This window comes from Camelus bactrianus, chromosome 13 (assembly GCF_048773025.1).
Source record: "Camelus bactrianus isolate YW-2024 breed Bactrian camel chromosome 13, ASM4877302v1, whole genome shotgun sequence".
Classification (NCBI taxonomy): domain Eukaryota; kingdom Metazoa; phylum Chordata; class Mammalia; order Artiodactyla; family Camelidae; genus Camelus; species Camelus bactrianus.
In genome coordinates, this window is record NC_133551.1 from 49,390,377 (window position 1) to 49,416,065 (window position 25,689).

Sequence of the window (25,689 nt, forward strand, 5' to 3'; positions counted from 1 at the left end):
ACAGACATTTTTTTTTTCTAATGCAACATTTGACATCAAATCAAAATTAACCAGGCATTAAGAGTCAACTTGATAATTTGACTGACATCCATCAGAAAAGACAGAAAATAGAAACACAGAGGCTCAGATACGAAAATGATCAGACACAGGTTTAAAATAGTTACTGGGTAACTATTTTACATGTCAGGCACCTGTGCTAGGCATTGAGGATGAAATAGTAAACAAAACATAATTCCTGCCTTTATAGTGCTTTATAGTCTCCTGGGGGAGACAGACGTTCATCAAACAAATTACCCTGTGGTAGATTGATTGCAAAAATGGGCCTAGTTCCGAATGTGAAGTGGTACGTCTGTTGTGCAAAGCAGTATGGAGTTTCCTAAAAAAACTAAAAATAGAAACACCATATGACCCAACAATTCCGGGCATATGGTCAAAAAAATGGAGAGCAAGGTGTCAGAGAGATATTTGTACACCTGTTGCTGAACTCAGGTTCTGCTGCTTACTGCTCCAAAATCAATACCCAAGAGGTAGTTGTTGGTACAAGGGAAAATTGCTTTTAATCAGAATGTCCCGAATCTGGGGAGGAGGTGAACTCATAACCCGAGACCAACTCCCAAGATTCTGCCCAGCCATTAAAGTTTTTAAAGGGGGGGAAAAAAAAGGGAAGTAATCTCAGTTAGTCACTGAGATGGGGTCAGAGTCGTTGCCATCCCCCTGCTGCGTGTAAGCTTGTAATCTTTCCTTAGATGTTACTTTGTTCACACAGTTTGTTGGCAAGATTACTGAAGAGAAAGCCAAGGAAGAGATCTGGTCATCTGTTACTTTTTCTTCATCTCTACTTCTTTGATCTATGGAAAGAACCAACTGGTCAGGCAAGGTATTGTGTCGTCATGTTGTGGAAAAATGTGTTACAGCTCGGTGTTACAGCTCAGTTGTGACAGCAACCTGCAACTGGGCGAGAGAACAAGCAGCACTTGGAGAGTTGGAGAACTCAGGTTTAATACGCCAGCGTCCCCACACGAGTTAACACTTCAAGCTCTGGACCCCGTCTATAGGGTTACACAGGCGTTTTATAGCCTGCCAGTTTTACACTTTGCAACATCATACGCAAATAAAGTACAACAGAAGTTGACCAACCAGGAACAAGCTTTGTAGAAATAGACCAATCAGAAGTGAGAGTAATAACCAATCAGGAGTGAGAATAATAACCAATCAGGAGTGAAGGAAATAACCAATCAGAAGTGAGCTCAGGGAACCAATAGAATTCTAGATGTAAGTTAGCCGCTTTAGAGGCAAAAAGTGAGATAGAGCCTCTGGGCCAGGGAACCGGACAGTGCTCGGAGGAGAGCAGCGGCCCGGCCTAGGGGTCCTGCCGGTCTTTTTATGGGGCTTACCGCCTCAATCAAAAGATACGGAAGGAATGCTGGAGCCGGAGATGAGTGGAGGATGGAGGTGCCTGGTTTAAGGTTAGTGACAAGTCAAAAGGGGCCTACTGCAAAGAGCTCTTTCCTGCCAAAAGCTGCTTACAAATCCCCACTTGTCAGAACATCATTCCATTTCTGTGGGATTACGGGGGAAGACCCGTCTTCTGTAACTTCTTAATACTGACACGGGGTGCCGTATTCTTAGAGTGGAAGATGGTGACGTGGGTCTGTAGATCTCTTTGCTGACAATTGTAGTTGCCGTATTAACATACATGGGCGGAACAAGCTACAATTATTTTGGTGCCTGCAAAGATATAGATTATTATGAGCAAAAGTGTTAATCCCACTCTGTTAAGGCCTGTTCTTGAAACTGTGCTAGCCACAGAGTCAGCCCTGCTCAAGATGGAGCAGCTTGTGTCATGGCTGGAGTCTGGTCTTCAGTTAGCTTTTCCCCTCTGATGGCAGTTACAATATCTGTAAAACAGCTCAAGAATGTGCATCAGACACTTGAGTCTGTGACTCTATAGTCCTATCATTAACTTTTTGAGACTGCTCTTTTGTGACTCAGAAAGACGATTTCAGCTTTTCTACAAACAAGAGGCAGGGGATGTGGAGGCGCCTTTGTACTTGGGGGATTGTATCTGTTCAATTGTTTTTTTGCCCTTTTTTTTTGGTTCTTGTTTTTTCTTATTAATTTGTAGAGGTTCTGGATACAAGCCATTTTGTCACTTACATTGTTGCAAATAATTTCTCCTATCCTGTGGTTTGCATTTTTCACTCTCTTAATGGTGTCTTTTGAAGACATAAGGGAGCAAAACTTGCCACCCTAAGATGTCTCTTTGGCATGTTGATTATTTTGAGCTGAAAACAATCAAGGCCCAAAAGACTCAGAAGAAAACTTTGACCTTCCCCAAAATGCCTTAAAGAATTTAGATAGAAGGTCTGTTCCTAGAATAGAATCATCACCAGAGATACCTACAAGGAATATGAGGGTGGTGTGGTGGGGGAAATTTTTAGAGATCAGAGCCAACTCTGTGTCCCACCATCTCTGCAGAGCCCAGCAAATATTTATTTACTAAACATTTGCTTTTCCATCTCCCTGTGAATTGCCTTCCTCCCGTCTGAAGTCCCAAACCACTACCCCCAACATCCCCTTTTGTCTTTAGCTGAAGATGGTATTTAAGGTGGGGGCTTCAGCCAAGTTGGTGAGTTAGTTTTTCTGAGTCTCCCCCATGTATACATATTATTGATCTTTTGTTCGATTTTCTCCTGTTCACCTGTCTCTTGTCAGTTTAATTCTTTGATCAGCCAGAAGAACCTAGAACGGTAGAGAAAAATTTCTTCCTCTCCAATAAGGAAGAGTTGCTCTTAAATTAAAGTAGCTAAATTATAAATCTTTTCTTTATAGTTTATGTCTTATTTCTGAAGTTTTTCTCCACCCTGGTATTGTGAAGATCTCCTTTATCATCTTTTAAAAGTGTTAAAGTGTTACTGTTTAGATCCACAACCCACTTGTAATTCATGTTTTGTGTACATTATGAGGTACCGATCAAGTTTGATTTTTTTCTGTATGAATATCCAATTAACTAAGTATCATTTATCTAAAAACCTATTCTTTCTCCAATTCTCTTCAATATTATGGTGTCAGTAATTGTCTTCAGTTACTTGTGTGTGTGTGTATTTCTGGACTCTCTAACCTTCCCCATTGGTTCATTTACCTAATCTTGAACCAATACCACATTCTTTTCATTACTATAGGGTTATAATAAACCCTGATATCTCATATAGCAAGTTTTCACACCTTGTTCTTCTTTAAAAATGATGTAGATATTTTCGGCCCTTGATATTTCCAAATAATTTTTAGAATTAGCTTGCCACAAAATTAACCCATTGGTATTTTTACTGGAATTGTATTGAATCTATAGCTCAGTCTGGTGATAATTAACATCTTTAAAATATCTAATCTTCAATCCATGCACATGGTATATCACTTCTACTAATTGTCTATTTCTATATAATGAACCATCCTAAAATTTCATGGTTTAAAATTGCAATACTTTATTATTGTTCATGATTCTATGGGTTAGCTGGGCTGGGAGGTTCAGAATAGCCTCACTCATGCATCTGGCAGTTGGTGTAGGTGTCAGCCTGGGGCACCTTGGTTCTTCCCCATGGGCCTCTTACCCTCTAGTATGTCAGCAGTTTTATTTTTTTTAAACATGGCAGCCTCAGTATAGTGTTCCAAGAGGCCAAAGGTGGCTTTTTTTAGGCTTAGGCTCTGAAACTTACACAACATCATTCCCATCACATTCTTCTGGGCAAAGAAAAATCACAAGGCCACTCAGATTCAAAGAGTGGGGAAGTAGAGTCTACCTCTTAATGAAAAGAGCTGTAAAGAATTTGTGAAATATTTAATATTGCACTTTATGCTTATATTTAAGTCTTTAATTTTTCTCATTTATAGTTCTCAGTATAGAGGACTTGTACCTGTTTGTTGGATTTATTTCTAGGTATCTGATTTTTTTGATGCTACTGTGTTATCTTTTTTCTTTTTCAAACAACTTTATTTTAGTGGAATATAAATACAGTGAAATGCACCCATTTTAATTGTACAATTTGGAGAGTCTTGACAAATGTTTACACTCATGTAACCAACACCACAATTAGGTTGAAGAACACTTCCACCATCCCCAAAAGGTCCTTATCCCCTTTGTAGTCAAGCCCCTCTGACCCTTGGCCTCAGACAGTCACTAATCTACTTTTTATTCCTATAGATGAATTTTGCTTTTTGAAATTTCTTAGAAAAGGAACAATGCAGTATATACTCTTTTGTGTCTTTTATGGTTTTTAAAAATTTATTTTTTAATTGAAGTATAGTTGATTTACAATGTTTCAGGTGCACAGCAAAGTGATTCAGTTACATATACATATATATTCTTTTTCTGATTTTTTTCCATTACAAATTATTACAAGATATTGAATATAGCTCCCTGTGCTATATAGTAGGTCCTTGTTGTTTAGTTTTATATATAGTAGTGTATATCTTTTAATTCCAAATTCCTAATTTATCCCTCCCCACCCTTTCCCCTTTGGTAACCATAAGTTGGTTTTCTATACCTGTGAGTCTATTTCTGTTTTATAAATAAGATCATGTGTATCACTTTGTTTAGATTCCACATATAAGTGATATCATATATTTGTCTTCATCTGACTTACTTTACTTAATTCACTTAGTATGATAATCTCTAGGTCCATCCATGTTGCTGTAAATAACATTATTTCATTCTTTTTTTTATGGCTGGGTAATATTTGACTGTGCTTCTATGAACATTGGGGTGCATGTATCTTTTTGAATTAGAGTTTTCATTTTTTCTGGATATATTATGGCTTATTTTTAAAATGAGAAGCCAGTGGCCTAACATTTAAGTGGCCACCCAATTTTTTTGGCGGGGGGAGGAGAGGTAATTAGGTTTGTTTGTTTGTTTGTTTATTTATTTATTTAAACAGAGGTACTGAGGACTGAACCCAAGACCCCATGCATGCTAAGCACACACTCTACCACTGAGTTATACCCTCCCCTATTAAGGCTTATTTTTTTAATGGACCACTTGGGTGATGTGAATCAAGGTTTCCAGTACATGATGGCTGTTTACTTTTGATTCACTCTTATCTTGAAGAAGGAGCCCTTTGAGAGTCCTGCTGGGTATGTGGAGGGTCTCTAATAAGACATCCCGCCTTAAGTATGTGTTAGTTTCTAAACTCTTGCCCTCAGAGCTGTCAAAATCAAAGTTCAAGTTTGCCAGGATTTGAAAATGCCTTTTCAAAACAAGTTTCAGTGCTTCACTTACTTGCCTTGGCTCTTGCATCTTATTTAGTTTTGGGCTGATAATTCCTTACTTTACATGGTGGCTCTACAATGTTTTCAAGAAGTTTTTAGAAATATTTCACTCATTACTCTTGGTTGAACATAGCAGGAAGATTAGTCCAGATAACCTAGCCTGCTATAATGGAAACAGAAAGGTTATATGAGAGAATTTTTTTTTTCAAAAATTATATCAAATGGCCGTTACAGGGAAAAATGATCTTCTGAGAGGCAATTTAGATTTGTTTTGTTCAGTTATGTTAGCAAGTCTTAGTGGTGAAGGAATCATCCTATTATAAAGAGTTGAGTAGAGCAAATGAAGGCTCGATTGAAAAAAAAGTAGTGTGACTTTATGATCTTAAAAAGGGATACTTTTCAAGCCTTGTTAATAAAAGTGGCCCAATAGTAACAGAAACACTTTTACCAACAAGAAATCTCAATATAGTATCCAGATTTTGGTCCCTAGTATCATTCTTCACTTAAGGAAGTAGGACAAATTAGAATGATTCTGGAAAATTTTCTAGAAGTAAGGATAATTTCAAATATCTTTGAGATAAAAGGACTTAAAGAGGATCCTATTGAACAGGTTGTGACAATTTGAGCATCAAGAATACAGATAATTATTATGATTGTAATTATCTGGAATAAATTAACTATATGGAAGCCCACATATTTCTAACAACACTGAAAGGAGAAAAGTTAATATAAAATATACAAAAGGTAGTTGTAATCCAAAAGAAGGGATGGATGTGATTGGAAATGCCTGATTTTCATTACTTTAAAATAAATGGAAGAATCATAATATTTCAAGTTTTTGGTGCTTTTTAAACATATTGTGTTTTTAAACAAATATATTTAGTGCTTTAATCTATTTAAGCAAGAAAGAACAAACACAAACAAGTCAATGAGGCAGGAATCCTGGAAAAAATCAGAACAGGACCAAGAACAAGAAGGTCCAGTGGAAACCACGGGTCAGTCAAGAGAACCAGGTCAGTGGGGGTCACCAACTGTTCTGCATCAGTGGTCATCTGCAGAAGGACCAAAGTGATAAGATGATGAACTATCCAGTCTCCCAAAGAGGAGAATGACTGCACAGACTCCCTCTCTCATTTAGACAGTCTTGCTAATCATGATGAGATTCTGGCAAGGCCCTTTTAAAATTTCAATAATACTAACAGAAAGGGTCAATAGATCACAATGACCATCATTTAGTCAGTTCATTCTGAACTGAAACTTAAAGAAGGCATTATATCTGGGAAAGAGATGAAATAAAAATCTGAATTTTACATGAAATAAATCCCACTGATGTAATGAGTGAAACTGTATTCTAAAAGAAGCCCAGGCCAATGACTGGGGGCTCAGGCTTGAGTCTTTCTGGACGATGCAAACAAGTTCTGTGTCTCAACTAGGAGCCAATAGGTTGATTGTCTGAACCTCACATATTTAGCTTCTTTAGAGTCATAAGATGACTGCAACCCACAGAAGGTATAGACCAGCTTTATACAGAAGAACCACCTGCAATAGTAGAAATATTCTACATCCAGTAGCCATAGGTAGCTATTGAATACTTGAAATGTGGAGAGAGGGAACAGAATTTTTAATTAATTTAAGGTTAAATAGCCATATGGGCTACTGCCTACTATATCGGACAAAGCAGATATAGATATTATATCTGTTAAAATGAGTACAATCTTAGGAGTTAACCCCAGAAAAGGGGAAAAATTATTTAAATTTGAATCAGTGGTAATCATATTTTAAAAATGGTTTTAAAAATAACAGTAATAATCAGATTTAAACATTATATTTTGGGGGTGTTTAAGATACTTAAGAAAATCTGATTAAGAGAGTTATGATCCTACACACTCAGAAAAATAATTAAATAAGTTAGTAATCAGTTTTTTCATGATTGTGGAAACCCAATTTGGTAAATCCATCAGCTGTGATTTGTATTTTGTGTAAGTCGTGTGTGACTGAGCCATGCTAATGGTTTTAATGTTTTGAAAGATGCTAAGTGCTTAGCAGGATTATAAGATCAATAACCTGGATATTAAACAAAGTTCAGGGAGTAGTGAATGTTCCTCTCAAAAGCCCCCTGGGCAAGTTTCTTCCTTTGAACTTACCTACACTGACTTTCTACATTTTATATTTCTATATATAGCTGTTCCTTGCTTTAAGAAAATTCAGTATGGGGCTATGTGAACTTACCACCCTGAACACTTGTATTTATGGATTATAAATTTCTTCAGGAAGGCTCAAGGTTTCTGAACAGACAGCATCCTTTTATTCTCTCCACTTAGCCTTCATAATCATACCCCAGCGGATCACCCAACCCTGTTCACATGGTGCTCCTCCGACTAGTAAATTTTGCGGAATACTCCATTGCTGGATCGAGACTGCAGCTTCGCATGCAATTTGCAAATAACAGGTTTGGGGTGAGCTCAGGAGGGGGAACTTGGGAGCCAGACAGATGTATGGTTGAATTCTAGCCTTACTGCTTAAATCTGTGACCTAAGGCAAGTGATTCTGTACTTGTTTGATAATGATAAAAAACAGCTACTTCTTAGTGGGTTTTGTGAGGATTAAAAGACCTAGTTAATGTAAAGCATTTGGCATTATTATTGATTTCTCCATAAATATCCAAATCCTATGTACTCGGTTAATCAGCTCAAATCCCACCTCCACTCACAAGGATCATACTTGTGGCCCTTATTGTCTTACTTACCCAAAATAATACCCCAGTTTTCACTATGACAAGAGCATTCTTCGCCTCTTCCAACTTTGCTGTTCTTTTCTTTTTCTTTTCTTTTTTTGCAAATTACTTTATTGGAATGTTTTCTAAGCCTACTGTGTCCTATTTTCAATTAGTGAGTTTATTCCCTTCTGTTCATTCTTAGCTCTTCTCTTTTATGTTTTATGCCTCTTCCTCTGTCCTCCAAACCCCAGCATTGGTCCACAAGCTCACTCTCAGAGAAAACAGAAGCTGTCAGAAGAGAACTTCCAGGGGTTTCCTGTGCCACGGTCAGTACCTTGCAGCATCCGCACCTTAGCCTCTACCACTCCTCCTCTTGCTGTGGATGAAGTGTAGGGATAATGCCTCAGCAGGTGCGATGGGGCCTGGGCTCCTCACCCATCCAAACACTTCTGGCTTCTTAGCTCAACTCCCCTCTTTTCTGCATCCACCATCAATTGTTCCTATTCCATCATTCCCATCATCAAGCAAAGACATGGGGAAATTTCTCTCTAATTTGCTCTGGTTTACAGCAGCACTCCTTAAAGAGTTGTGTACAGTACTATTTCCACTTCCTCCTCTCTCCTGAGCTCTTGAGCCCTTTCCAGTCAGGCTTTTACCCTGATGAACATGGCTCTCACCAAGGTCATCAGTGACCTCCATATTGCCAGATCCAACGGTCAATTCTCAGTCCTCACGTGCTTGATACTTTAGCAGGATTTGACGCCATTCATTTCTCCCTTCTCCTGGGACAGTTTTCCCCTTGCCTTCCAGGACACGACAGTCTCCTCACATCCCACTAGCCTCCCACTCTTCCTCTCCCTTGCTGGTACCTCTTCATCTCCCTTCATTTCCTCTCACACCTCACACCCATCCTTTAGTGAATCCCGCTGTCTGTACCTTCAGAACACACCCAGACGTGACCACTTCTCACGGCCTCCCCAGCTCCCACTCTGATCTCACGTCCCTGTCTCTCAAGGGTACACACCAGCCTCCTGTGGGGCTCCCCGTTTCCACCCTTGGTCTCTAGCACAGAAGCCAGGGTGACCTACTTAAAACTTCACCCAGATCTCACTGTCCCTTTGCTTAAAACCCTCCAGAGCTCCTGTCTCATGCAGAGTGAGAGCCAGTGCCCTTACACTGGCCTGTGCAGTCCTACTCAGGGGGGCAGGGTCCCTGTTACACCCCAACTGCTTCTACTGCTTGTCCAGTTCCGATTCTGCTGCTGCTGCTGCTTCTTTTTTTTTGGTAGAAACTAAGATAGTGGTTTTATTCTTTTTACTACTCAAAAGAGAGTGAGATAATGGCCACGATGGTCAATGTCATACGGGGAAGACCAAGTCCACACTCCATCATAAATCAGCTGCTATAATATGAGTCTTCTTGGTAAAGTAATTTGAACCCACAGGGACAGTGTAGGTCCCTAGATATATGTCCATGTAGAGGTCCTTGGAGATGTTCTCAGAGGGCTGGGATGCCTCCAGATGCTTGATTGATGCCTCCGAGAGCAAAGGATTTATCTTTTCTCTGATCATTCCCTATGTCTGAGCACAAGCGCCACTCCAACTGCCGTTTGGGATAGCAGTAGACGTGGGTCTCCCCTCTTTCCTTTGGCACAGATGAATAATATTTCTCTCCTGGGAGAAGGCACTGGGGCCAGCTGCTGTCCATCTTTCTTGGTACGGCCACTCCCAGGAAAGGACTCCTGCCCTGCCCTAGTCTCCCTACTGTGTTTTGACCTCGTTGGGGATGCTCCATCTTGAGACTTGCCTCTCTGACTCATCTCTCCAGCTCTCTTCCTCAGGCTTCTGCTCTGTCTGCATTGGCTTGCTTCTTGGCTATTTCTTCCAGATGCCAGGGCCTTTGCACTTGCTGTTTCCATGTGACCTGCCCCTTCAAGTGGAACAAGGTTTACAGGCTTTCCGTCTCAGTGAAGATTTACCTGACCCCGGTATTTAAAATTAGAACTCTTATGTCCTGACACTTTGTTTTCCTTTACTGCATTATTTGTTTATTACCCATGTCTCTCAACTTTCAGCCCTGCAAGAAAATAAGGTCCATGAAGGTCAAGATTTTAAAAATCTCTGCATGTTTTAAAAATAATGGTCTCTAACAGTAAGGCACGCAGTAAGCACTCAAAACTAAAATATTCATTAAAAAAAGAATGAATGACATTAACCAGAATTGAGTAGCAGTGGTGATAGGATTCTTTGAAATATAATTATTTTCAGTTAGTTGGCTAAAATTCAGAGTTTCAAAAGCTGGTTTTAGTGTTTGATATAATTAACATTCTTTTTGACAAGACCTCCCATATGATAGAAAAGGACAACATTTTTGTGAGATAGAAAAGGCTATAAAGAAACATTCTTTTCATTTTAAGTTGATGACATAAGAGTTCTTCCCGTCTCAAATCTTGTATTAAATTGCAAATTGTTTTCAGGGAAGGATGGTGAAATTAATAATTCATTTGAATTCCTGAAGCTGGACATGTAGCAACATAAAGAATTTTTGTAGCTTGAGTACATGGTGATAAGTTAAGGCTTCCTCACAGCAGGGAGATGATTAGACTGAGATCATACTTTTGGGCCAGACCACACAGAGATGCGGAATCACTGATCCTCAGAGGCAGAGAAGCTCTAAGGATACCAGAGATGCGGGAAACAAGTTTGCGTAGATGCCCATCCTGCTGCACGATGGGGCAAGGCTGCTGTGTTGGTCTTCGCAACCATCCTTGAGAGGGGTGGGGTGGTCCCATTTCACATATGGGAAAACTGAGGTTCAAAGAGGGTCACTTGCCTAAAGTCACTCCTCTGATAAATGGAAGCATCAGGATTTGAATGTAGGTCTGAGCTTTTCCTAGGAGACTTATACTTGCTTCCAGTCTCTTACAGATAAGGAAACTGAGGTCCAGAGAGGGGGAAAGACTTGTCCAGGGTCAGAGGAGAGAGTAAATCCAAGTGTGGTCACCCTCCCCGGCAGCCTCACAGCCATTCTCATAGCTTCCCTTTCATCCACCTTGCCTTCACTTTTTATTGTTTTTCATGTTTTCAAATGCAATAATACATTATGATTCAAATATTCCAGAAATGTACCCCATTAAAGAGAAAATTCCCCATAATTTTCCCTCTAAAGAAAGCCACCATCAACAACTTGAAGTAATCCTTCATTTTTTTTCTCTAGACACACACACGTGCCAATATATGCATGAGTCATACTACATGTTCAACTTTATAACCTGCTATTTACACCTCACAGTCTCTTAGGGGAATCTTTTCATGCCAATAAATGGTACAACCTCATTCTAACTGTTGCATAATATTCCATATATAAAAGTACCATGTACCGTACTTTATTTAACTAATTCCCTACTAGTGGGCATGTAGATTGCTTCTTTGGGATAAATTTCTATAAACTCCAAGATACGGAAATTTTATTTTTTACAATTTTAATTTTCACTTGCATGTAGACAAAGCCCATTTCCTTGCACTGCCACCAAAAACGTGTATCATTGTGGCAAGAGAATTATGACTCCAGGATCAGCCTGGGGTCAGGAGAGGCAAGGGACTCATGAGACTCAGTAGCGTTGCTGGAAATGACAGGCAGAGCATCTGAGAGAGAGTGTGAGGGCAGTGGATATGCCACCAGCCTGGCCACCATCCAGCCCTCGCAGGAAGTGTGCCAGCTCTAAAGTTTATTCTCACAGCACCTCATGGCTCTCCCTTGCTTAAAACCCTCCAGTGGCCTGTCGCTTTGCCTAGACACATTCCTTAGCAGAGTCTACAAGGCCCTCTAGTGTGGCCTCTATCCCTCCATCCTTAACTTGTATCATGCTCCAGTCACACGGTCCACCTTTGTGTTCCTCAAAAGGCAGAACTGGGGCCAGTTTTTCCACTTTCTAGTCTCACCCAATGCAGCTAAGGGCTCTGTCTTCTACCTGCCCCAGCCCCTCTCAGAGTCAGGAACACCACCTTAGATTTGGGAGTTTATGCATGTCCTGGGTCGTTAAGCAAGGGGCAGCTTCAATGACACTCAGCACAACTTTGGGGTCTAAGGGTCTAAAAGTTACTTTTCTGGTTCATCATGGGTGACCTGCAGGAACTGTCAATGAAGAGTCCTCTCCAGAGAGTGGTGATGGCACTGCCATGTGACCCCTCAGCTGGGGAGACACCCAGGGCTCACTGGTCAATGGACTAAGAGTGTTGCCTTGGCTTCCACACTGCCTCCCAGTGCTGGAGAGGGTGGTGCTCTTATCTCCTCCTCTCCTTGAGGCTCCCCTTGCCCAGAACCCGCCAGTTTTCTTCCTGGAAGATCACTCCTATTCCAACATCTCCATCCAGTACCCAGGGAAGGGTGTGGTTGATCTCTTTTATCCCTGTGCATTTTGCAGCTATGGCTTAAATTCTACATTCTCTCCCTTCGAAGTCTCAAGAGATACCCTTTTCTCTCCCAATAAATCCTAGTTCTGCAAATTCAAAAACTATCATTTCTGACATGGGGTTCAACACAGAAGCCCATTTTAAGAAATTGAAAAAATAGACCATTAAGTATTTATCTTTGCATTTCTGATGTGAAAATCCTAATTATCTTTGCAGCAGCCCAGGATGCTTCTGATTGATTTTTGAAACCTTTACAGTTAAGGAAACATGGAAGAGAAAAGAACAAAGGTGATCATGTCTAGATGTTACTATCCGATAGGCAACTTTCCTCTCACCACAGGACCTTTGCACGTGCTCTGGCCACTGGCTTGATCAGGTCTTTTCCTTCTCTGCATGATGATGCCTCAAAGCTTCCTTCAGAACTCAACTCAGTGATCACTCCCTTAGGCAAGCTGACCCTGCCCATTCTCCAGCTCCATGACCTCTTGGCACCATATACTTTCCCCCACTTAACATTTATCACAGTTACAATTTTACATTGTTTAATACTTTTGTGATGGGATGTCTACCTCACCACTAGACTGTGGTGAGAGGATAAGGACCATGTTTCCTTTTACTTTCTATTTATCCCCAGTATCTAGCACAATGCCTAGCTTATAGTAGGTACTTGATACAAGAAAGAAAGAACAAGTAAATAAGAAGATAGCATGAACCTTAACTGTGCTATATCTGGTGGTGTGCTGGAGCTGCTTCACACCTACTCAAGGAGCCAATTATCCACATCTTCCCCCATCTCTGCATTCAGTGATGTCACAATAGCTTGAAATCAGCCATGGTGGCAGTATTTACACTACAGAAATCAGCAGCTCCTGCTAGCACCTTTGCTCCTGTCCCCACCTGCACCCTGCCGCCTGTTGTTAAAACATCCATCAGCTCACCATTGAGTGATTTGATTTCTGAGAGTTTCTCCTTAATGTCTGTATATTTACTTCTACACTTGAAATATTTTTAAAAAAATTGAAGTGTAGTTGATTTACAGTGTTAATTTCAGGTGTACAGCAAAGTGATTCAGTTACACATTGGCATACATACATATATATTTTCAGAGTCTTTTCCATTACAGCTCACCACAAGAAACTGAACATACTTTCCTGTGCTGTGACAGTAGGTCCTTGTTGTTTATCTATTTTATATACAGTAATGTGTATCAGTTAATCCCAAACTCTTAATTTATCCCCTCCTTTTACCCCGGTAACCACAGTTGGTTTTCTATGTCTGTGAGTCTGTTTCTGGTTTGTAAATAAAATTTGTGTCTTTTTTTTTTTTTTTAGATACTTCCACACTTTTGATGTGATGTTATGTAATCTTAATATATCCATGGTCAGTTCTGTGCCAGGTTTTCTTCTCATTAGCATGCATTCTTTACTCTGTGCAGGCATGTAAGGTAAAATCAATAGGAATTGAAATGAGTGACATTTAAACTGCCGTGATAGAACCTAAAGACCTTACTGCAGATCATTTCACTGAAGCGTGTTAGAATTGCAGAGAGCACAAAGGCAGAAGCAGTCTTCAGTTTCCTTTACTAAGAAACTGTGGATGCAACAGAGCAAATGCACTTATTTGATGACATGAGAGATTCTCTGAACAGGGAGGCAGATCGCAATTCCCTGCCTCATTCCACCACATAAGGGCTGTGCAGCTCTGGGAAATCACCTAGATCTCTGATTATTTTCCTCAGGTGACACATGGTTGGGTGGAATTTGATGATTCAGTTATAGGCTTTACTGGAGGAGGCCAGCCACGCAGCCTCCAGTTGGAGGAGAGAACCTCATAGATTTGGACGATCAGATCTCATGTGGGTGAAGCTCTTTGTTCATTTCTGTTTTCAACTGTCAGTCACTAGGAAGTGTATTTTGTCCTTTGAGAGCAGGTATCTATCTTAGATGTGTTTACTTTTTACATTTACTGGTATTTTAGTGCATTCAAAGTCTAAGTTGAGGTGTGATTATGATTGAGAAAAGGGTCCTGGGGTATGGAGGTAGGGTGAGGGAAGTTTCCAATCAAAACCTTAACCACAGCTCTTGAAGACATGTGGCTCATTCTACAAAGATCATGATTACTTGCCACACTTGGTGTCTGCCACGTTGTGGATTTCTTCCTGAATCTGCCTTTATGTTAGACTGTGTGTGGGATGTACTGACCCCATGTAAAGCTGCTATTAGCCTCAAAGCCACACAATGTACAACTCTGCCTTTTGGAGATCATGGTAAGATTCTATAATGCTGACAAAGTATTTACCTTGATAAATTTAGGGGAGAAGTTTCTAAATTGCTTAGGGAAGAGAGATCTAAGAGGCATCATTGATATTTTTAATCATCCATCATTCTAAATACACATTTTTTTTTTAATGGAGGTACTGGGCATTGAACCTAGGACCTTATGCATGCTAAGCATGTGCTCTACCACTGAGCTATCACCACCCCCCCAACACTCCCTGAAATACACATGATCTTTAAAAGACTTTATATCTTATAGTGAAGCATCTGTGGATGATGGGTGTTAGCTCATGGAAGCCCTGGGAAGTTTAGAGACATTTTAGAAAAGAATACAAATGACACACAAAGGCCTTTCTTATGACCTTCATAAGGTCTTGGTTGAAAGTACGAGTCCCTGGGGTAAGGCATAGGGATGTGGAATTTTATCATTACGAGTCACACGGAAGTCACACAGTCTGACCATTCATGACTGAGGCGAGCTCCTTGACGGTCTCCTTGAAAGTGATCATCCAGTTCCTCCTTAAAAACCTCTAGCAAACTCATCACACTACAAGGGCAGCCCACACATTATCTGAAAATAACAGAATGAGCTAAAATTTACAACCTCTTAACAGTTTGCACCAACTTTGTAACTGCTCTCACTCACCCAGCACACATTTTCCTCTAGGCTTTAGTAAAACACCTTTTTTTTACCCCCAACTCACCCTGAACCCTTATTCCAGGTCAAATCCTTCCTGGCATTTATCATAAAGAGCTGTGACTCAGACTGTACACCTGAAACATTGCAAATCAACCATACTTCAATTTAAAAAAATCTGTGATTTAGAATTATGTGGGTTTCGGGAGATTCCAAGGTGCTTCCCCCAGATTCCGTGGATTCTTCTATCCCAGCGGGTTGGTCTGTCTGGCAGCTGAGAGTAGACCTGCAGTTTAGAAGAATCATCTCAGGAATGACTTGGCACATCAACACATGCGTTTGTTATTGTCAGCCTCCCCTGGTGCTCCCCGCTGCTTTGCTCAGGAACCATGGGAATGTCCAGAAAGTGGATAACAAGAGTTTTGCTGTATTGGTGCTCATGGTCTATTGAATCCTTAACTTAAAAGAAAACATAGCTCTGAGAAATAACACAAATTCTATAAGAATTTTTAAACTGCATAAAGCACAATGATTGCTGTGCTGCACATTTTTTAAATGTTTATTTAAAATTTTATTTATTATTATTATTTTGTTTGTTTCTTCTTGGAGAAGTAATTAGGTTTATTTATTTATTATTGTTATTTTTTAATGGAGGTACTGGGGGTTGAACCCAGGACAACATACATGCTAAGCACACACTCTACCACTGAGCTATACCCTGCCCCCCACATTTTGGATATAGTTTTCTGTTTCTCCTTTGGTCCTGGTGTCATGTTGCACCTGATCTGGGAAAGAGGTCATCTCTAGGAGTAATGAAAGTGTGTAAAGGTGGGTTCCCCTCACTGTGAGTGGCCAGAAAACTGGCAGAGCACTTGTAATCAAACATTAAATATCTAGTGAGATAAGGTCCTGCTCTCAAGGAAGTTAAACCCAGTTGGGAAAAGAGGCTGGCAGAATTTCTAGGGCAAAAGTCAGTGTCAGTGCGTTTTAAAAAGCCTTCCTAATTCCTACCTCTATTACTCAAGTTTGTGGGCTGTGACCAGGAGACCTCAAAATACAGTGGCTTAAAGAAGGAAGACTTGTTCCGTCCTCATATAAAAATATGGGTCAATGGCTCAGAGCCAGTATATGGTGATTCTGGAGTGTTGAGGATGTGAGATATCAGGTATCTTGTTTCCCTGTGTTCTCAGTGTTCAAAATCCATCTCATGGTCCAAGACGACTGCTCTAGCGTTTGCCATTGCATCCACAGTCAGCTGGCACAGAGTCTACTGTGTCCAATGGTCTAGTAAAAGGGGAAGGAGAGGGAACGCCCCTTTCCTTTAAGAGCATAACACAGATATCACACACTTCTCTTACACCTACACCTGGACACATACATGGCCAGATCTCAGCCACATGGCTACACATACAGCTTTAAGAGACTCTAAGGAATATCCCTTTGGCTGGGTGAACAAATGCCCAACTAGAAATTGTACTGACGTGGAAGACTGGATTATGGGATTGGATGCAGGAGGAGAAGTGGAAGTCTCTGTCCTATCACTGAATTTAACAACAACAAAAATTAGACAAAAAACACCAATTAGAGTGGCTAAAATTAAAGAGTGATTTCATCCAGTACTGGTGAGTGTGTGGGGCAATGGATCTCTTGCATAATGTTGGCAAGAGTGTAAAATGACCTAAGCGTCTTGGAGGGTGATTGGCAACATCCAGCACTTTTTTCTTTTTAATTATAGTATAATTGATTTACAACGTTGTGTTAGTTTCAGGTGTGCAGCAAAGTGATTCAGTTATGCATGTATATATATATTCTTTTTCAGGTTTTTTCCATTATAGGTTATTACAAAATGTTGACTATAGTTCCCTGGGCTATACAGTATGTCCTTGTTGTTTATCCATTTTATATGTAGTAAAGTGTATCTGCTAATCCCAAACTCTTAATTTATCCCTCCCCGCTTTCTCCTTTGGTAACCATAAATTTGTTTTCTATGTCTGTGTGTTTATTTATGATTTGCAAATAAGTTCATTTGTATCATTTTTTTTAAGATTCCACAAATAAGTGATATCATACGATGTTTGTCTTTCTCTGTCTGACTTACTTCACTTAGTATGATAATCTCTAGGTCCATCCATGTAGCTACAAAAGGCATTATTTCATTACATTTTATGGCTGAATAGTATTTCTTTGTGTGTATATATACCACATCTTCTTTATCCAGTCATCTGTCAATGGACATTTTGAGTTGGGAAGCCCCATGAAAAAGGCCAGCAGGATCCCCAGGTAGGGCCATTACTCTCCTGCCAGCACCATCCGGTTCCCTGGCCCAGCAGCATTATCTTGCTTTTTGCCTCTGAAACAGCTTACTTCTAAGAAAGTGGAACTTATCCCTAAGATTCTATTGGTTCCCTGAGTCCACTCCTGATTGGTCCATTTCTACAAACCTTGTTCCTAATTAGTCAACTTTTGTTACACCTTATTTGCATATGATGTTGCAAAGTGTAGACTGGCAGCCTATAAAAGCCTGTGTAAACCTACAGAGGGGGTCCAGAGTTTGGAGTGTTAACTCCTTTGGCCGCGCCAGTGTAATAAACCTGAGTTCTCCAACTCTCCGAGTGCTGCTTGAGCTCTTGCCTGGATCCAGGTTTCTGTCACAACTGAGCTGTAACACTGAGCTATAACACACTTTGCTGCAACAATTTAGGTAACTTCCAAGCAACATCAAGCATTCTTTAAGATGTGCATACTTATGGCCCAGCAATCATACTTCCAGAAACTCGTCCTGCAGAAGCATGGTACAACATACTTTGATAATTGTGAGGATCTTCATGGAAACATTGGCAGTGATGGCCAAAGACCAGGGATCCCTAAGTACCCATCAAAAGGGAGCAAGTTTAAAAATGATGGTGGGTCTGTATGATGGATTATTAAGTAGTCATTGAAAATGATAAAGTAGATCAATATGTACTGATGCCCAAAATGTTATTAACAATGTTTAGCTCTCTGTGTGAGATATGTGCTTTAATTTTTTGTTTATTTGTTTGTTTTTTGTTGAAGTATTGTCTGTTTATAATGTGTCAATTTCTGGTGTACAGCATAATAGTTCAGTCATACATACACATACATATATTTGTTTTCATAGTCCTTTTTCATTATAGGTTACTACAAGATATTGAATATAGTTCTCTGTGCTATACAGTATAAACTTGTTTATATATAGTAGTTAGTATCTGCAAATCTCAAACTCCCAATTTATCCCTTCCCACCCCCTTTCCTCCCTGGTAACTGTAAGTTTGTTTTCTGTTTTGTAAATAAGTTGCTTTGTCTTTGTTTTTTTAGATTCCACATGTGAGTGATATCATATGGTATTTTTCTTTTTCTTTCTGGCTTACTTTACTTAGAATGATGCTCTCCAGATTCATCCACGTTGTTGCAAATGGCATTATTTTATTCTTTATTATTGCTGAGTAGTATTCCATTGCATAACTATGCCACAACTTCTTTATCCAGTCATCTGTCAGTGGACATTTAAGTTGTTTCCATGTGTTGGCTATTGTAAATAGTGCTGCTATAAACATTGGGGTGCATGTATCTTTTCAAATTAGAGCTCCCTCTGGATATATGCCCAGGAGTGGGATTGCTGGATCATATAGTAAGTCTATTTTGAGTCTTTTGAGGAATCTCCATACTGTTTTCCATAATGGCTGCACCAAACAACATTCTCACCAACAGTGTAGGAGGGTTCCCTTTTCTTCTGTGCTTTAATTTCATTTCTTTGCCTTTGTCAGCATTTCTCAAGTGTTCTACTAAAACACTCTTGGTTTTATTATTTTGGGGGCTAAAAAATAAAAAATAAAAGAATAGGTGGGAAAAAATGACAAGGCCTTCCATGAGTGGGGCAGGCAGATGGGTGGACTGGGGAGACCCATGCACAGGTGAGGAAGATACCACTTTCCATCCTTCCTCTGAGTCCCTAGGGGCAGTGTGTGGGGGAGCAGGGTGCCTGCTCTGTGCCAAACCCCGAGCCAGGTGCTTTGCTTCTTAACTCATTGGATCCTCAGAACATTCTTACCTCGGAGAGGTATTGTTACCTCTAGGATGGAGATAGGGGTTACAGGAAGGCGTATCCCAGCTTGATGTGAGGGCAATGCCTGTTAAGTTGGAAGTTGAAAGTGATGCACCAAGATACATTTCATAGTGAGGGACCAGTTTAAGATGTTCATTTTCAAAAGTGATATAATAAAACTGACTTGATGGCTCTTGCTACCCTCACCCACATCAAGAGTACTCAAAGGCTGGACTGTGTGACCATCAGTGGAGAGGATTGTTAGAGAGAGCTGTAGGTGTGCTTTAAGTCCCACCCCCCAAAAAACCAAAGGGAAGAGATGGGGTAGCACTGTATCAAGAGGTGTCTTTGGAATGGCCTGCCCCAGCCAGGAGATGTATTGATAACCAATATTGTTTAGCACAGTCAGAATTTGGTAATAAAGATTAAGCCAACATTTGATTGGTTTCATTATGATTTTTAATTGTAATCACTGCACCTCCTAGTGACAGAGCTGTGTTGGAATGCTCCGCACCCCCTGCCCCCAAACCTTAGTATGTTGCTAGTGGGGGTGATTCTCCATTGTCCTTAAATCAAGAGAGAAGGGCTATTCAGAAACTTAATTTATGCCCCTGCACTTTGGGGAGGGGCAGTCAGTCTGACTCCCACCTGAGAAATCTACAGGGAAGGGGAAGTAGCAGGCTGGTCAACTGATGCATGAGTGAAGAGAGGCGGATGAGGAGGTGAGCCCCACACTCCCAGCTGTTAGGGCAAAGGATGCCTGAGGGTTTTGTACAGACTGGCTTCTGGCCATGCACATGAGCAGCAGTGTGTGGAGTCATGGTAGATCCCATCTGAGAGGTCCACTGGAGGAACAAACATGCCAGAGACACTGGGCCAAGAGAATGGCAGGTGATGATCTCTCCATCCTCAAAGGAGCTACAGAAAAACCCATGAAAGGAAAGATGAACTTTGAACACCGGCCAGCCCCAGAGAGCCCAGAGGGAGCATGCACAGTGCCCTTCAAATAAGAACCTTCTGGCCTCTTCTTAGCTGCCTCCCTTCTCATCCATGTCAGACCCTGGGGGGAGGGGGAGTCAATATTAGCAATTAGCAAGTGGGGGAGGGAGGAAAGGGAAAGAAGCTGGCCTGGGGCTTTCCACCTGCAACTGGTCTGAGCAGGGCAGAGGGGAAGTGAGGAGCTGGAGCGCTGAGTGGATGTGGGAGAGCTGTAACTACAGGAGACTGGGCGCCCCAGTGCCCATGCAGGACCTTGTATTACCCGAGGGGTCCAGAACGTGAAGGAACAGTGGAAATGAAATCCAGCGGCTTTGGACACAAGTCCTGCTTGTTCAACACACTGTTATACAAAGAACTTCCTAAAAGGGAGAGCTTTTGACCCCACTGGGTCCTAAGTGCCAAGAGCCCCTGTCTTGCCCATCATTGCACCTACAACACCTGGTACAGTGTCCAGCGTATGCCATGTGTTCCATAAATACCTGTTGAATAAATTGATAAATATTAATAGAGTTGAGTGGGCTGCAGTGTGAAGGGGTGTTTCTTGTGATGGGAAGGATGGAAGCAGGTGGTCCCTGAGGTGGACTGGCAGAGGGGCCCTGCTTTGTTTGGAAGACTGGCCAGATGATGCCTGTGTTTCCTGCCTGCCTCCGATTTTCATGCTTTCCAGCTCTGGCACGCCTTCCCTGTCTCACCAATAAGGAGTTAACATCAAAGCCCAGGAGAAGCCTAAGGCTTTAGCAAGGGTGTGTTTTTTGTTTCTGCTGTTGCTTTTTAGCAAGAATCAAATTATCGAGCAAAGTGCAAATCTCTGTGCTTGGTGTTTACACGTATTATCTCTTATCCTTGGAATAAACCGGAAAGGCAGGTATTATTTTTAATCCTTCACCTCTGAAAGGTTAAATGATTTATTCAGGGCTGCTACCCCAGCTCACGAGTTGCTGAGGTGATTCAATTACAGGATGAGTCTGCTTTGGAGACAGGGTGTGGAATCTGTGATAATCTCTCCTTACTAATGAGGTGGGAAGCTTTTTCAGGCACATGATCCAAAAAGTTCAGATGGTGTGGGGGAAAATCATGTGTGATTTTAGGATTGGAGGAGGCAGGCTTTGAGAGGCAACAGGCCATACCTTCAGAAGGCTTTGGAGCCAAGGAAAGAAAAAATGGGGCAGGTCTCAAATATCAAGCCCCTTGTCTGCCTTTGCAGGTAGGTGTTGGCACACATTTGGGCAGCAGTAGACTTGGGACTATAAGCCAAAGACCACTGTGTGTATTTGGATCTCTGTGGGCTTTGAGGAGCTGATGAGTGGGTTTCTCTGGACCTGAAGAAACACAGTGGTGGATATCAGAGCCACATGGCTGGGATGGACTTAGGATGAAGATGTCATTGTAGTCAAATAGATCTATTTTTGTTTTTCAAGCTTTTTTTATTGAAGAATAACATAATACTTGCATGCACAAGTCCTAAGTGCACAGTTCAGTGACTTATCCCAGAGTGAATACTCCTGTGTGGTTACCACGTAGGGCAAGAACACCCCAGCCCCCCAGCCCTTACTGTCCTAGAAGTCCCCAACCCCTCACCCCAAGGGCAATCACTGTTCTTTCTAACACCAGAGATAGCTTTGTTTGGTTTTGAAATTCAAATAACTGGAATAATACATTCTGTATTTTTTTGGTGTCTAGCATCTCTTGTTCAGTATGATGTCTGTGAGATTCATCTATGCTGTTGGGTATCATTTGTTCATTTTTACCGCTGTATGTTATTCCACTGTAGGACTTTCCCACAATTTATCTTTTTCATTCTATCACTAGACATTTTGTTTCCAACTTGGGGTATGACTAATAATGCTATAGACGTTCTTGTACATGTCTTTTGGTGCGTATATGTACATGTTTCTATTGTATATGCCTAGGAATGGAATTATTGGGTCCTAGCATATGCCTATGTCCAGCTTTACTAAGTCCTGCTAAATAGTTTTCTAAGGTGAAGCCACCAATTTACACACTCACCAGCCAGTGTGTGAGAGTTCATTTTTTCACATCTCTGCCAATACTTGGTAATAGTCCTTTTAATTTTAGCTACACTGAGGAATAAACTCCTTGAGATTTTAATTTGCATTTCTCAGATGACTAAAGCAGTTGAACATCTTTTCAAAGGTTTAGGGGACCACTGGTTTTCTCATTGTAAAATGCCTATTCAAGTCTCTTGCCCATCTGCTTATTTTGTTAATCTTTTTCTGCATTGATTTGTAAGGGTTCTTGTGATATTATGGATGTGAGCTCTTTGTCAGTTCTGTGTCCTGTAAATACCTTCTCCCACGCTGCGGTTTTACTTTTCATTCTCTTAATGACATTTTGTGAGGAATGAAAGTTACTAGTTCAAAAAAATTTTTTTGGTAAAATATATCACAATATTTATCACTTTGACCACTTGTAAATGTATAATTCAGTGGCATGCATTTGCAATGTTGTGTAACCATCACGACTATCTATACCCAAGACTTTTTCATCATTCCCAACAAATTTTGTGCTCATTGAACAATAACCCCCCCCCCCTTCTCCTTTCTCTCAGCCCCTGGTAACCTCTATTATACTTTCTGTCTCTATGAATTTGCCTATTCTAGTCACCTCATATAAAGAGAATCATACAATACTTGTTTTTATTCACCTGGCTTATGTCCCCAAGTAAAATGTTTTCAAAGCATATATACACCACATTTTGCTTATCCATTAATCTGTTGATGGCCACTTGGGTTGTTCACTTTTAGGCTATTGTGAATAATGTTGCTATAAGCATTGGCGTCTGAATGACTATTTAAGTCCCTGCTTTCAATTCCTTTGGATATATACTGAGGGGAAGAATTGCCAGGTCATCTGCTGTCTCTACATTTAACTTTTTGAGCAACTGCCAGATTGTTTTCCATGGTGACTGTGCTATTTTACATTCCCGCTAGCAATTCATGAGGGTTCAAATTTCTCCACTTCTCCTTCCTACCTTCCTTCCTCCCTTCCTCTTTCTTTCTTTCTTTTCATCTTTTCTCTTCTTTTCTTTCTTTCTTTCCTTTCCTTTCCTTCCTCCCTTCCTTTCCTTCCTCCCTTCCTTTCCTTCCTCCCTTCCTTTCCTTCCTTCCTCCCTCCCTCCCTCCCTTTCTTCCTCCCTTTCTTCCTTTCTTTCTTTCTTTCTTTCTTTCTTTCTTTCTTTCTTTCTTTCTTTCTTTCTTTCTTTCTTTCTTTCTCTTTCTTTCTTTTCTTTCTTTCTTTCTTTCTTTCTTTCTTTCTTTCTTTCTTTCTTTCTTTCTTTCTTTCTTTCTCTCTCTCTCTCTCTCTCTCTCTCTCTCTCTCTCTTCCTCCCATCCTCCCTTCTTCTTTCCTCTCTTTCTTTCTTTTCATTATAGCATCCTAACATGAAGTGGTATATCCTCATGGTTTTCATTTGCATTTACCTAACGACTAATGATGTTGAGCATTAGGTTCATATGTTATTGACCATTTGTATATCTTCTTAGGAGAAATTCTGTACAAGTCTTCAGCTCATTTTAAACTGGGTTGTTTTTGTTATTAGTTTCAGGAATTCTTTATATATTCTGGGCATTACTCTCTTATCATATATATGATTTGCAATATTTTCTCTCATTCTATAGGTTATCTTTTGCTTTCTTTAGAGTATCTTTTGATGCACAAAAGTTCTTAATTCTGGTAAAGTCCAATTTATCTATTTTTACTTTTGTTGCCTGTGCTTTTGGCTTCATATCCTAATAAAATCGTTGACAAATACAATGCTGTGAAGATTTTCTACAATGTTTTATTCTAACAGTTTTATTGTTTTAGCTTTTACAAAAGATGATTAAGTGAAAAAAATAGGTTTCAAAATATTGTTACATTCTGATTCCATTTTTGCAGAAATCACATGTTATATATCTATATATGCTTCGGGGGAAAAAACGGTCCTAAAGAACATGTTAATAAGGATTAGAAAGAGGTAATGAGATTACTGGTGCTTTATTTTATTTTGTTTTGTCTTTTGTTACAGCATGATTTTTATAACCTTCTTTGTGTTTCTCTGTGTTTACTAAAATTTCTCAATTAAATATGCATTTTGTAATGTGAAATAAACACTAAAAGTTTTTTTTAATTCAATTCAACTGAAGTTTATTCATTTGGGCTAAGACTGTGTATCCTCAGTGTAACCCATTATTTCAACCCATTTTTCAGGCTCTAACACCTTGATAGAACTCTAGTCACTTAGAAAACGAATTGTCACCTTGGAAATGTGTAGTGGGGCAGCTCAGTCCTAAGAGAACAGGAAGGACATGTTGGTTTTGATGAGGAGAAATGGAGAGGACTGGTGTGTGTGTGGGGGTCCTTCAGAGACTGGGTAGAGCCTGACCTGAGCAAGGTCTGGACAGTTAGAACTCAGGATAATTGGGCAGAAAGGGAGCGAGTCAGAGTGCGAGGGAAGAAGGACTTTTCAATTTGTTTATGGCAAGTCCTAACCTTCAGTGCACATCCAGAATTTGCGGGGCCTCTGTTTATACAATTTCAGGTGCCCTCTTTAGGAAAAATGACTTACAAATGCAAAATTAAGTACTAAAAGTACTTTTAAAAATACTAAGTATTTTCTCAGAAGGAAAAAAAATCACAAAAAATTGCTGAGTCTTGGAGTTCTTGGTCCCTTTCTTCTGAGAATTTTCTAGGTGATTGACCAGAAATACCTTGAAATTGTTTCTGATTGTTGCCTGGCTTCCCCTCCCCTTCTGGAACCCTCTCCCATTTCCAAGACCTCCCAGCCCTCACCGGGATCTACCCACGTGTGGGGCCCTGAAGTTGAAGCCTTATTCGCGTCATTGTAACTATGCTTCTGCTGATGGTCTTTCTCATTGCTAGTCTTACCAAGATTTCTCCTGGTTAATTCTTAGGTGGTGAAACTCTAGGATGGCAATTCCTCTATGAATTCTTGTTGGCACATCTTGTCGTGGGTTCCTCACATCCCAGGTGGCGCCACGCTCTTAAAGCAGAGACTTGTATTCCCTTCTGCTTTCCCTGGAAGAAGAAGGGAAACTGAAACCAGCATTTGCTAGGGAGGGGGTCCACAATTCTGTCTGAAAACAAAGGCTCTGGAAAATACGCAAATTGTACTAATTCATTTTTTTCCCCTCTCTGGTATTATGGTGGGCGATTCAAAATTTATCCCAAGTGTGAAATCATGATTCGCAAGTAGGGAAACTGTAGATCAAAACGTCACACATATAGGCCCAGATTCTTCATTCACATTTAGGTGAAATATGTAGCTGAGCATTCCAAGTGTTCAAGGAGGGTGTCCCTGGAAA

The 25,689-nt window shown here is 40.5% G+C and overlaps 1 long non-coding RNA gene across 1 annotated transcript in view; it reads left to right on the forward strand.

Annotated features, from left to right (window-relative positions):
• The first annotated feature begins 1,332 nt into the window (after positions 1 to 1,332).
• The window catches only part of LOC123618274 (uncharacterized), a 37,468-nt gene continuing 13,111 nt past the window's right edge, over positions 1,333 to 25,689 (forward strand). The window contains exon 1 of the long non-coding RNA XR_006726683.2: positions 1,333 to 1,466. This is a non-coding gene — a long non-coding RNA (uncharacterized LOC123618274). The remainder of the gene's footprint in view (positions 1,467 to 25,689) is intronic.